Source organism: Anolis carolinensis, chromosome 4 (genome assembly GCF_035594765.1).
Source record: "Anolis carolinensis isolate JA03-04 chromosome 4, rAnoCar3.1.pri, whole genome shotgun sequence".
In the NCBI taxonomy this organism is placed as follows: Eukaryota; Metazoa; Chordata; class Lepidosauria; order Squamata; family Dactyloidae; genus Anolis; species Anolis carolinensis.
This window is the reverse complement of record NC_085844.1, coordinates 211,621,768-211,634,599: the sequence shown is the minus strand read 5'-3', so window position 1 is coordinate 211,634,599 and position 12,832 is coordinate 211,621,768. Positions and strand designations below refer to the sequence as shown.

Sequence of the window (12,832 nt, the reverse complement as noted above, 5' to 3'; positions counted from 1 at the left end):
CATTAAATAGCCTGGATTGCTGTGTTACCTACGCAGCCCGAAAGACAGTTGCATTTGTCAAATAGGAAATTTAGGTACACTTTATGCAGGAGGCTAATTTAACTTATTTACAACACCATAAAACTGCCAGCAACATGCCGGAAAATGAATGAGGAAGTACAGTCACTAGTGGACGGTGAAGCAACCGCTCCCCCTGTGGCCGGAATCGTGAAGCTGGAAATGTTAAATGCCTCTGTGTGTGTCTATACTGTATGTTGTTTGTTTGATGGCATCGAATGTTTGCCATATATATGTTCATTGTAAACCGCCCTGAGTCCCCTTTGGGGTGAGAAGGGTGGAATATAAATACTGTAAATATAAATAAATAAATAAATAAATAAATATGTATCTTCACTCCCTTCCCACAGGATTGCCTTCTATCTATGCCATCCCTTTATGACCATTTAATGGGTGATGGAGACATCATAAAAGTTTTTGGCTATGTGCCTATGATCAGGCACATTACAACAATATCATTCCTTGTGATCCTAAAAAGTCTGAAAGGATTACTTTGTTTTTCTTTGCTTTCCCGTGATTGCAACTTCCAGTTCTTCCTTAAAGGCCACTACAAGGATGCCTGCCCACCAGGTCTGAATCAGGCCAGTTTGTATTTGGTTTTATGCCCCTCTTTTATCTCATGCTACCACTTGCATCTTCAAGCAAAGGTCATATAGATTTTGCCACAGAGGTGTTATATGGCTCTGGATCTGTTAAATGAAAGGAGTTAGAAAAGGACAACTGTTTTGACTGTGTTAGCAATCAAAGGGATCTGTGCATGGGGCTGGAGATTCACAGTCATTGCACCCAAGTAATTAAGGGAAGGGTTGGTAAGTGAAAAATTCAGTGCCAGGATGGGCAGCTTTGATTCACGGCTGGCAATGGAATTACAGATTTTTCCTTCTTTCATTGCATCTTGCCTTTTTACACAGTGGCTAATCCTTGTAATGAAAAAGAAAAATGAACAGCAAGCCTAACCATCAAGGACACACCACTGAGATTAAAAGGGGGGGGGGCTGCATTTCTGCCTGGGTGGCATTTGTTGGTAGTTTAGAGCAAAGCAGTATAGATTCATTGCTCTGAGTTAACAGATTTATCAGTGCCCTGACTCTGAATTATGGAGAAGTGCAGAGTGTTCTGTCTGCGTGCAATTTGATGGGCATATTAATAATCACAATCTCCTGCTCTGACCTTGAATGGAGCCGGGATGAGGATATCCTTCTTGAGGTGCCTTCCCCTTTGTGTACAGGTGGCTGCCTGCGGAAGAATGTATTTGCTATGGCTATCTGTGCTGTTGGAGAAGCCCTGCAAACACTCCCAGGACTATCAATCCATGCGTCCAATTTCTTCTCCTTGGGGGTATTGGGCAAGGTGTGCCATGAAATCGCTTCTAACACACACCACCACACACACAAATGGTGGGAGAGTATGTGTGGTGTTGTATGTGAGCAGCTACCCCATAGCCAGATGTGCACACCTTGCTGTTTCCCCTTCAGCATCTTCACCCCAAGTGTATCAATCCAGGCTCAGAGTACAGTACATTCGATTTTTTCTCTCCTGGAGAGATCTGCACTTCTAGCCACGAAATTGCTCTTAACACACACATACACGCACCATCCACACACTTACAGTTTCCCCTTCACCCCACCCCCTCCTCAATTCACTGCTACTGCAGCCGACTTCGCAGGCTTTGCCATTGATCGGGCAGGCTTCCCCGGCTGGCTCACCTCCTTGCCTGCTTCAGACTGCAAAGCTCAGCAAGTCTGGCTGCAGGCACTTTGGGAAGGAGTTGGGATGGAGAGGAGGGGCTTCCACCCTCCTCTTCAAGGGTTGGCTCCTGAACTGCACCAGGGAGGAGGAGGAGGAGGAGGAGGAGGAGGAGGAGGGGGAGGGAGCCCCTGTTCAATTAATGCAGGAGCCTGGCGCGTTGAGACACCCTCTCCGCCAATGGGCTTGGAGCTCTGCAGAAGGCAGCGTCGGACGGGAGCCCTGGAGGGGAGGAGAGGGGAGGGGAAGGGAGGGGAGGGGAGGGGAGAAGCAACTGCAGCATTTGCAGGGACCGACCTGCCGGCTCCAAGTCTCCAGCCCCATCTGAGCGCCGGGCTGCATGTGTGTGTGCCTCTCCAAGCCAGCAAGCAGTAAGTTTTACTTTCCTTCTTCTTCTTTGCTGGCTTCTTTTTCACAGATGTACTTTGGAGCTGGACCGCCTTCCTTTTCCCTCTGTCTCTCTTGAGGCTTTGGGACAAAAGGAGCAGATGAGCCGGGAGGGAGGGAGCGGGGAGGGAGAAGAAAGGAACAACCTTAAGAAAAACCGCAAACGCGTGGCTTGGAGACTGCAGAGAGAGAGAGAGAGAGAGAGGGAGAGGCTGGACGGATTGGATTTCACAGAAAGGTTCCTATAGAAAAGCGGGAGCGTCGCTGTCCGTGGTGCTGACGAGGCGGTCGCCTTGGTCTCCTTTGGCAGAAAGTGCTGAATGGACAGCTCTCTCGGTCCAGGGGCTTCTGCTCCGGCACTGGTGGGTAGTTCACTTCTGATTGGTGCAGAACGTCAGAAAGTCGCTGGTGTCCTGAAATGTAAAGCTCTTGAGGAGGAGGGAGGAGGTTTTGTGGGATGTGTTCCTTCCATCTTTTACAGACAAGGGTCCTCTCTGGGGTGCAGACTGAACATGTGGCATAAGCTATACCCCCCTATCCCATACACACACCTATCAAGGTTATACAGTACAGCCAGTTACAGGGTCAGACAAGTAAATATCCCGGGGGGGGGGTATATTTGCACATGTGCACCCATTAACCTAGACACTCTTCAGCATGTCCTCAGGGTCACAAAAACACTGCAGATGGGGGGTCAGGCACACAGTGGGTCTTTGCTCACCTGATCTGCAGTCCTTCAGTTTTTCGATCCTGCTCATGCACTGTGCTATTGATGCAATGTGTCCCCACTGAATGCGTCTCTGCCTGGCTTCCCTGGAGAGAGTGCTCTGCTAAGTTTCCTGAGGTGGGAAGCAAACCTTTTGCGCATTCAAAACCTAGCCTTCAAACTCAGCAAATATGAGGTTTAGAAGGGCTGAGGACCCTTTTTTCAAGTGGGCTGTATAATAGATTGTGTTTTATTATATGATCCTTTCAGCGTCTATTGGGAGACTATGCCTTTGCATTTCAGATCTATTCCTGTCTGCAATAGTTGAGGCACGGAATCACACTCCCTGCCATTGCTTGCAAGATATGCTGACTCAGCCCTCTATGACACTGTTCAGTGATAGGATGATAGTTACCAGAAGACAAGAACAGACTGTATTGGGCAAAGAACATCTCACTGCACCAAAAGCTAGATGTGCCAGTGTTCAAGCATGTCCAGTCATGGGGCATTGGGAAAGAGGGCTCAAAGGAGGAAGAGGGACAATCCATGATAAAGGAAATGGGTCGCTACATTTGACAGTTTGGGGCTAGTGGTTGAAAGTGGTCTTTCTACCAAGGTGCTGCTTTCTGTTGGAACATTCATGTCTTAGACAAGTTGAATTCAGTACTGCATGAGGGTGGACCAAATATTGCAGTTCGATGTGTGATTGTGTACACAAGTAGTTGTCATGTAGTCGTCAATATGAATTGAATGGTACACATAATGATCAACAACCCATCTCCCTGGTTGTTACTGCTGGGGAAAGTATGTCAATAATAATGGGCTTTTTTCTAGCCTATAAAAACTGTATGTACTACTGAGTTTACACAAAATATTTCTCAATCAATTTAGCAGTGTACCCATGTTGACTGCATAGAAAAACTTATTAGTGTGAACTTTCAGTTATTTATTTATTTATTTATTGCAAAAGGAAGGGAAGAAGCTTAGGGTTGGGATCCAGACCTTTCGTATCTTCTATTTTGAAAAACATGTAACCTTTGGCTAACTTTTTGGAGGTGGACTGCAGCATGAAATTGCTGGCGATGAGTCTGCTAATTCTTAGCTGGCTGACTGGCACACAGGACAAGTCACTTTCCAAGCTCTCTGTCTATTATGCCTCTGGAGTGCTTACAAGATGAGATGGGAGATAATGATTTTCTAGCTCTTGAGTCATTAGCTCTGTCTGTTCCCGATAAGGCCTAGCTCACCCTTCCTACTGCAGTCTCCTTTTGGAACACACATAAAGACTCAGCCAGCTTGCTGTCATTTGCTCCAGACCTAGATGACCTCATTATATAGAGGTCAGGCTGTTTTGCACTCTATGAGTACAAGATTTGGGCAGCATTTGACTCTTGCCAGGGCTCCTAGTTAACTTTTCCAGTGCTCCCATTGACTCATCAGTGAGATATATAGCAATAAAGGGAAACGTTAATAATGGGAATGCAGTGGAAATGTGCATTTGTTCTTAATAAAGTGTTGCTCTGGGATCCTTTTTAATTATGGAGAAGCTCTTTTGCTAGAGAATCCTGTAGATGAGAAAAGAAGTACTGTAATTGTTATGGCTGGAGTGCAGAAGTTGCAAAGTCTTATTCTATATATGGTATCTTCCATTTGTAGATAGTACATTGCAGACTGATATATTAAATATATATTAAATATTAAATATGGGCATTTTATTATGACCAAACCAATTAAATCTAAAATAATATTCCTGTCTATTTCGTCATGAAAACACAAACAGAAAACATATGTGTGAAACAGTACTACATATTATGTGTGCACAAGAATATTGATATTTGGCTCCAGGGGATGTATGGATGACTGAATCCATATAGAATGAGAAGAATGCAACATACACTACATGTTGTATAGACCCTTAATAAGAAGAGTGTTTTGTTTTGTGGCAGAAGCTCATTGTTGGAGTGATCTTCTCATATGTGTTTGTATTTATGTTGACCTCCATAAATGTCAATGGGAGATTGTGGAAACAGTGATATACTTGGCTCAATAACATTGTATGGATGGAAGCCGTTGAAGAATTTAATTCAAAAGCATGCAACTGGAAGACAATATCTTGGTGGGAAGGGTCACGTCAAAAACTGAATATTAAGGAAACTTCCATTAATGTTTCTGTCTAATTTTATTATTGTAGAACAGATTTTCTCAGACTCTGCTCCTACAGATGTTTTGGACTTCATCTCCCACAATTCCTAACAGCTGATAAGCTGGCTGGGAAGTCAGACAAAAGATCTCTAGTGGGGAGATGACTATTATGTGAACAGTTCTCTCAATGTGCAGTGCTTTCTGGAAGGAGTCACATAGTGATCTACTGGACCTGATTAATTCATGTCTTGCTCAATTTAAGTTCAAATGATATACTGAAGTAAAACTAAATCAGAGAGTACAAATTATAACTTTGTTTGTGACAAATGGATAGAAAAAGAAGGCAGTAACAAAAAGTGTTCTCACTACAGCCATACTCTTGGCACAGCCTAAATTCAAGTGATCCCCAAACTTTCACTGCTTGGACATAATTCTCAAGCCTGAGAAGTATTTTTTTTTAGTTCTGAGGCATAGCTTTGGTGTTTCCTTTCTAAGACAAAGGAAAGCTTTCTCAGGGATGGATTGCGTATCCTAAGAAAACAGGCTTTCTAGAAACTAAAGTGACGCTTATGTGTTTGGAAATAAGTTCTCCATCCTTCGTCTCCTCTGAAATTGTGAGAGGAAGAAGATTCCTGTTCTCGGAGAGAGCTTTCTTATCTGAGATTGGCACAATGTCACACTGGCATCTGTATTTACAGCTGCAATTAAGGCTTTTTAAATAGGATACACAAAACTTAACTGGGGTGCAATAAAGCTGCAAAACAGTTAAATGTGGACGTCATCTCTTTTTGTACTTGCTCTTAATTGTATTTGTCTTAATCTCTATAAGCAGCCTGGCCTGGAGTTTTAATACTGGGATAAGGAAGGAAGAAAGGAAGAAATACAGTAGAGTCTCACTTATCCAAGACTCGATTATCCAAGGTTCTGGATTATCCAAGGCATTTTTGTAGTCAATGTTTTCAATATATCATGATATTTTGGTACTAAATTCGTAAATACAGTAATTACAACATAACATTACTGTGTATTGAACTACTTTTTCTGTCAAATTTGTTGTATAACATGATGTTTTGGTGCTTAATTTGTAAAATCATAACCTAATTTGATGTTTAATAGGCTTTTCCTTAATCCTTCCTTATTATCCAAGATATTCACTTATCCAAGGTTCTGCCGGCCCGTTTAGCTTGGATAAGTGAGACTCTACTGTACTGAAGCAAGCTAATGTACACACACATTGTTTATGGATAGATATTATCATCTGTCCATAAACATCTTAAATAATATAATAGCATACATTAACAAACCCCTTGCCAATATGTCATGCATTTAACTCACCAGTAGTTGGTAAAGTTGCATCAACATTTTGTGGCCCATATAGTTGCGCTCTTTTCATGGCACCTTTTCACATTACACAATTATGTCACTGTGATTCCTCTTCCATTCACATAGCTTTATGCTATATAAATCCTATGAGGATTTAGAGTTCTCCATCAAGACTGCAAATTCATAGGACAGAATCATGGAAGTTAAAGTGGAAACATAGCATTACACATGTGTAATGTGAAAGAGACTTTGGCCTTATTTCCACATCACTATCTCAAACAATACTTGACATTTGTCCTGAGTTCCTCTGCAGCCTAGATCTGTTTTCCATGATGAGATAAAGGAGTATTACAAGGTCTGTATCATGATATAGTTCATAGCAAACATATAACCCCTAGCGGTATACATTGATCACTGAAGCTCTTGGAATATGGCTACAACTGTTACTAAGCAAGGTAGCATCTAGAAGGCTTGGTGCTGGGTTTTTTTCTTCCAACTTGCTCAGGTAATTTATTTGCCTAAGATAAACCTGAACTAGATAAATTAATGCAGGGTTCAAGAATGTTCACAGAGTTTTATACCAGAGCTATGTCTCCATTGCAGAACCATAAGGGTCCTCTGTCTCCTACTGGGCATAATAAACTCTTTGAAGATTATTTACTTACATGTATATCCCACCTTGCCTTCAGTAAATCCATGGTTCTCCTTCTCCACACTTTGTTCCTCACAACAAGTATCTAGAGAGGCAGGTCCAAGTCAAAAACAGGTTTTGCAACCATTGGGAAGACCCATCAGGAGGAATAATAGAACAGCATAAATATTTGTAAAATTTTCTCCTGGTATTTGATATTACAAGGTGATCTGGAGGATTTATTTTGTGGATAGTTTTACATAAAATATGCTCTCTGCACAGAAACAGAAGGTGTGTCCCTCCCCCCCAAAAAAACCCTTCATCTTTTCCAAACTAATTGAAAAAGCTGATAATTCCTCCACAACATTTCAAGATATTCAAATTCAGTGACAATACTATAGAGATTTATTCAGTTGGGAGAAAATTGGTATAATTTTCTTTCTTTATATGTAAGGATGCAACATGATTTAAAATTTTACCCCCAATTTACCCAATGAATTCCATGGCTCACTGGGATTTTGAGCCTCATCCAATGGTCATGCTGGTTATGAGACTCTGGGGTAGTAATTCAGAAAAGTAACACTGTCAAACAATAACTAAAAGCCATATAATGTTTCCATGATAGTCTGTGTGTATTCAAAGTTACCTGGGTAAGTCTCAGCTGTATGTAGACATTTATTCCTCACCCTCAGAAGAATTTTCTCTAATGAATAAATAGATATATTTTCCTTGCAGGAGATTTATCACCTTTGTACTAGGAATGACAGTATGACAGGGGGTCAGCAGCCATCTGCTGCATCATCTCTCTCCAGATTACATTTGCTGAAAATTCTGCAGTCTTCCTGCTGCAATCAGAATCAGTCATTTTTGCACTTACTGTATGTAAGGTCTTTTAACTTCAAACAATCAAGCTCGAAAATGACTAAGGTACAGAGTGTCACTTCCCCAAGGTCATATGATAAAGAAGTTGGACAGCTAGAGAAGTGATATGCTCCTGCTGCTTTCATATTCTGACAACGAACAACAGGGACAGTCTTCCTTACAATCCTTGTGCCTTACACTCACTTAAATGGCCTTCATGGATGGCGCTCAAATTGGCCTCGTTATCAGCCAGAGAGACTTCTGCCCACAAATGGAAACCAAATCATTATTGGCAGAACATCATAGTATTGACTGAATCTCTCTTCCCTCAAAACTGCTCTCTTTTGAAGATATTGTATTATGCATTATTTAGGGAGTGGGGGTTCAGGCTTACAGGATCTATTGTTTTTGTTTTATTAGAATCTTCAAATCAAACACTGGTGCAAAAGACAGACCTCTTGTTACGTGGTTGGAATATAATGTTTTACCCATAGCATACAAGCTTGCTTGAAAAGACAGTTGTTGGTTCTTCATCCATTTAACATTTGGAGAAAGATGTGGGACACCCAGGAGTCATCACATCACTCTACTGAAGCCAGAAGTAACGAGCAACCAATCCACTCCTGGATCTGATGATGCAGGATCTGGTGACAATTCAGGAAGCAGAGGGTCTGGCTTCAAATTTTTGGGTCAACTGAAATTTTGAAGCCAGGGCAAACCCATGGAAAATGCATTACAGTAAAACAAATGGGATATATGTCTAATGTATGTGTCACCATGGCCAAATCAAACATCTCTGGGGAAGGACGCAACTGGCACACAGGTTTTATATGTACAAATATATTCCTGACTGCTGCAGACTGCTGCAGGCTCAAGGCTGAATCCCGAAGAACACAAAAAATTGCAGCATTGTATCTTCACAATAACCCCATCCAAAACAGACTGAATTCCTTTTCCTTTGTCTATTTTGGATAGAGCAGGAGGGCTGACTGATACTTCTAGTTGTTGTTGTTGTTGTTGTTATTATTATTATTATTATTATTATTAAAATCAGTGTTGGGCTAGGAAGAAATTCCTAAATAGATGGCCCTTGGGGGTCCCTTTCAACTTAATAGGGGAAGCATATTAATTAGTTTAGAGGCTGGGTGGCCATTTGTCAGGACAGTTTTGATGATGCTCTTCTGCTTAGAAGAAGGGAGTTGGATTAGATGGCCTTTGGGGTCTCCTCCAACTCTAGGATTCTATGAAAATGTAGAATTGGTTAATATTAGTTTCTATTGGTTAATATATGATAGACATTCAATGAGATAGCTGTTGCGGCTTTAAAAAAAACATTTTTGTCAAAACGTTTAAAAATCCCTAAAATCAGTAAATGTATGAATATTTCTGAAAGTTGGATGGAATCATCCCCTGTTATCTTGTGTCATTATAAAGAAAATTCAAGGAGATAGCACTTGTAGTATTTTTTAAAAATATGTTGTTTATAAAAAAAATTGAAAATTCCACAAAATTCTGTAGATAAGTGAAACATTCTGAAACTTGATGGGCTAACAGTGGTAATTGTGTTCTACCACTGTAGCAAGTTTCACCCCAAAAGCTGTAAAAATGAGGGAGGAAGGACCCCCCTCAAGTTTCCACAATTATAGTAATTATGTGCAATTACTCTAACAAAAAAGTAATGAAATTTTATTACTCTCATTATAGTGAGGAAATTTTTAATAACTGTGCTTTAGAAACATTTTTGAAACAAAACACCAGCACCCCTAATTTTGTAATGACCTCTGAAACATTTTTTAATCAGTCACACATGCCTAATGTGTGGTCAGACCACACCTGGAATACTGTGTCCAATTTTGGGCACCACAGTTGAAGGGAGATGTTGACAAGCTGGAAAGCGTCCAGAGGAGGGCGACTAAAATGATTAAGAGTCTGGAGAACAAGCCCTATGAGGAGCAGCTTAAAGAGCTGGGCATGTTTAGCCTGCAGAAGAGAAGGCTGAGAGGAGACATGATAGCCATGTACAAATACGTGAAGGGAAGTCATAGGGAGGAGGGAGCAAGCTTGTTTTCTGCTGCCCTGCAGACTAGGACATGGAACAATGGCTTCAAACTACAGGAAAGGAGATTCCACCTGAACATCAGGAAGAACTTCCTCACTGTGAGGGCTGTTCGACAGTGGAACTCTCTCCCTCAGGCTGTGGTGGAGGCTCCTTCTTTGGAGGCTTTTAAGCATGGATGGCCATCTGTCGGGGGTGCTTTGAATGCGATTTCCTGCTTCTTAGCGGGGGGTTGGACTGGATGGCCCATGTGGTCTCTTCCAACTCTACTGTTCTATGATTCTATGATTCTAATAGACACACACAACTGTAGTCTAATGGTAATTGTCATCATCATTAAAACTGCCATTTTGCTGGTACTATGACCCACACTCTTGGTGTAAGACAAGATTTAGAGACAAAATACAGTGTAAGATTTTCCCCTGTGTAATAGCAATATAAATTGAGACCACTTCACTTAATTGGACTATTGTTAAACCAGATTTAAACTCTCATAAACCTTTGAATTCATGTTTATGCCCATTACTGACCAAATGTGACTCCACAAATCCTTTCTTAAACCAAGCAATGTCCCAACTGAAGAGTTTCCAAAGTGCTGCACATTAGAGGACTAGAGAATTGTGATTGTAGTGTCCCAGTGCACACTAAAACAATCAGCTCTGGTAGAAACCTAGAGATCCTTCAGCTGCCGGTCTCAACGCTTCCTGTCATCATCATTTCCCAGTACCACCATCAGAGATGCCTCAGAAGCCCTTTGGTTGAGGTATTGTTCATCTGAAGAGCTAAGGGTCAGTCTAGCAGTGCTGCTGGAAAGAAATGGAGCTCCATTGTTGTAGTTACATCTGATACTACAGAATCCTAATAATCGAGTTTTTCAAAGTAATGAAAATTCGTATGAATTCTATAGTATATTTTGAGTGTCTTAAAACTGTTGCACATATTTCAGTTATCCATAAAACATCACTGTCAGATACTCTAACTGAGGATGATAAGAGATTTTTAAAAGTGTTGGTTATCTTTCATAAATTATTCTTTTCTGCCCTTCATAATTTGACTTTGTTGCACACTTACTGTGGAGATTTCCTTCTAAATGAAATTTTGTCAAAGGTTTTTTTTTTGAAAAGCATTCATAGCTAAGGATGTAAGATCAGAATCTGGATCTTCTATCTCCACAGCTCACACTTTTTGCCAATACATTAGATGCACTTTCAAGATGTCAGTTGGTTATTAGTCCTAATAATAGAGTTATCAGTGTGACTAACTGTCATGACTCAAATGCAGTGGCTAATTTCCCTTCATGGCTTCTTTTGTCTATAATAGGATTTTGATAACATCAAACATCCCCTAGTATTGGCTAAACCAAACATTACACAATTGCCAGTGTATTACTCAAATCTTGAATGATCACTTAGGTAGCACACAGGATGACACATCAGTGTACCTGGATCTTGGTAGTAAGACCGTCAGAATACTTTGTTTCCTAAAACAATTTGGAGAAAAGTAGCTTTTCCTTTCAATCAAATAATTCTTTTCCATGCTGAGCTAAAGTTGGCCTGGATTTGCTGTTTTTTGAACTGCAAGCCAACTTGACAAGCCTTCTCTGCATTCAGTCATGACTCTGCATTTAATGAGAAACCCCTCGAGGCAACCAGCAAAGGGGTTTTTTTCTTGCAGCATGTAAGCTATGTTCTTGTAGTTCCTCACCATACTAAACTTGTGCAAGGGGTTCTGCAGTCAGTTATGTAAGCAGCTTTGAATATAAGCCATATAATATATTGCACAACCATTTCTAAATAGGTTTTTGCATTTAGTTGTCCATTGTATTCCGCTAGCTAAACAACTGGTTGGTCAATTGGTTGTCCAAATGGAATTCTCATTTGATTTTCCCTATGTGTACATGAGTGCAAACTTCTTTAGCACTAGCAGATCCACACAATACTGGCATTGCTTTTCCAGAGTGCAGGTACTACTTCACATATTTAAATGATTGTATGCAATAGCAGAGCAGAGTAGAGACATCACACTCGCATAGTAAAAGCAATGATATTCCCCATAGTAACCTATGGATGTGAGAGCTGAACCATAAGGAAGGCTGAGTGAAGGAAGAGAAACGCATTTGAACTGTGGTGTTGGAGGGAAATTTGGAGAGTGCCTTGGACCACAAGAAGATCAAACCAGTCCATTCTCCAGGAAATAATGCTTGGCTACTCACTGGAGGAAAGGATATTAGAGGGAAAGATGAAGTACTTTGGCCACATAATGAGAAGACATGAAAGCTTGGAGAAGATCATGATGCTGGGGAAAATGGAAGGAAAAAGGAATAGGGGCTGACCAAGGGCAAGATGGATGGATGGTATCCTTGAAGTGACTGGCTTGACCTTGAAGGAGCTGGGAGTGGTGATGGCCAACAGGAAGCTCTGGTGTGGGCTGGTCCATGAGATCACGAAGAGTCGGAAGTGATGAACGAATAAACAACAACAAATGCAATAGCAGAAGGTTTTGTTTTCAGAAGTTCTTCTAAGTCAGCCTTTCATTCTCGCAATGTGTTGGGCCCAATGTTCACAGGAACTAATGGCCTGAATCCTACTGATAATCTCAACTAGAGGACATCCATTGGAGCAGCAGTAGTTACAGAAGTTCTGATTCAATAGGGCTACATTAGTTGGGCTTACTTGTGAATTCAGTGTCTGATGAAGTAGAGCAATTTCCCCAATCATTTCATACCCCTCAGTATTGCAACTTTCTTAATTGGTAACCAACATTGTGATGGTGTTATGGTACAACACAACTGGAAAATATCAGGTTGCTTTGGAGAATAAAACGTGAATTAGATGGTGGCTAGGAAGAACAACTTTAAGATATAAACATTTCTGCCATTCATCTTACTTTATGGTATGCTTGCTACTTCCTCCTCAAGGTCTGA

The 12,832-nt window shown here is 41.0% G+C and overlaps 1 protein-coding gene across 6 annotated transcripts in view; it reads left to right on the top strand.

Moving 5' to 3' along the window:
- The first annotated feature begins 2,044 nt into the window (after positions 1-2,044).
- syt2 (synaptotagmin 2) overlaps positions 2,045-12,832 on the top strand; it is a 196,466-nt gene continuing 185,678 nt past the window's right edge. For 4 of the 6 annotated variants that reach the window (XR_010005531.1, XM_008109892.3, XM_008109894.3 and 1 more), the window contains exon 1: positions 2,045-2,174. The gene's annotated coding sequence lies outside the window, so the exon portion shown is untranslated. Of the gene's footprint in view, positions 2,175-2,280; positions 2,553-12,832 lie in introns of those variants that run through there. The other 2 variants (XM_062978707.1, XM_008109891.3) reach the window with 2 other exon arrangements.